Source organism: Apium graveolens, unplaced genomic scaffold (genome assembly GCF_009905375.1).
Source record: "Apium graveolens cultivar Ventura unplaced genomic scaffold, ASM990537v1 ctg5210, whole genome shotgun sequence".
Lineage (NCBI taxonomy): Eukaryota > Viridiplantae > Streptophyta > Magnoliopsida > Apiales > Apiaceae > Apium > Apium graveolens.
In genome coordinates, this window is record NW_027418863.1 from 4,422 (window position 1) to 5,749 (window position 1,328).

Below are 1,328 nucleotides of genomic sequence, written 5' to 3' on the forward strand. Positions count from 1 at the left end.
TTGCTGGAAACCAGGTGGATTAAACTGTTTACTTACGCCTTGCTGATATGGTTGTTGAATAGCATTTTGATTATTGCTCCAGCTGAAATTGGGATGAATTCTGTTGTTAGGATGATATAGCTGGCACAGGCTGCTGCGGTCGCTGATAATTATTCACATACTGAACAGATTCATTGACAAGAGAACACTGATTCGTGGCATGAGAAACCTGCACAAAGTTCACAGACCATAGCTATCTGATTTACCTCCATAGGTGGTTAGAGAATCAACCTTCAAAGACAGCGCTTGGAGCTGCGCTGCAATAGCTGTAGCTGCATCAACTTCCAGAATACCCGCTACCTTCCCATGCATCATCCTTGAGTTGGGTTTTGATGCTCATTTGCAGCCATAGTCTTAATAAGATTATAAGCCTCAATATAGCTTTGGGCCCACAAGGCGCCTCCAGCTGCTGCATCGAGCATGGGCCGAGATTGGGCCCCCAAACCATTATAGAAACCAGTGATCACCATCCAATCAGGCATACCATGATGTGGACACTTTCTCAACATCTCCTTGTAGCGCTCCCAAGCTTCCCACATAGATTCTGTAGGCTGCTGCGCAAACTGAGTAAGAGCACTCCTCATAGCTGCAGTCTTCGCCATTGGATAATACTTTACCAGAAACTTTTGCGCAAGTTCTTGCCAAGTAGTGATGGACCCCAGCTGGTTCAGAATGTAACCAGTCCCTAGATTTATCCCTCAGAGAGAATGGGAAAGCCTCAGCTTGATAGCCTCATCAGTCACACCGTTATATTTGAAGGTACTACAGATCTCAACAAAATTCCTGATGTGCATGTTAGGGTCTTCAGTAGCAGCACCTCCGAAAGAAACAGAATTCTGCACCATCTGAATAGTGCCCGACTTGATTTCAAAAGTGTTAGCCTGAATAGCCGGATGAAGGATGCTTGACTGAGTGTCATTAATTTAGGCCGAGAAAAGTCCATAAGAGCTGGATCTTCCAGAACTATACGATCACCCATGATTACTGGTTCTTTCTGCTCGCTCTCGTTATCCGAATCTTCAAAATCTATCTTCTCTCCGGAATATCAAGAACTTCGTCCATCTCCTCAGCCGTATCTAAAGTCCTCTTGCTAGTACGAGAACGTGTTTGCATAAACGCTCGCTAAAGTACCTGAAACACAACCGGAAACAATTAGTAACACATCTTAATCAATGAGTCCTAATGACCACTAATGGTAAGTACATAAACTAAACAAATACGCCGAGTTCCCCGGCAGCGGCGCCAAAAAAACTTGTTAAGGCAGAAAACACACGCTAATAATACACGCA

At 44.4% G+C, this 1,328-nt stretch overlaps 1 non-coding gene across 1 annotated transcript; it reads left to right on the top strand.

Moving 5' to 3' along the window:
• The first annotated feature begins 519 nt into the window (after nucleotides 1–519).
• On the top strand, nucleotides 520–626 carry LOC141702488 (small nucleolar RNA R71). Its single transcript, XR_012567139.1, has one exon. It is a non-coding gene; the product is annotated as a small nucleolar RNA R71 (small nucleolar RNA).
• Nucleotides 627–1,328: the final 702 nt, after the last annotated feature.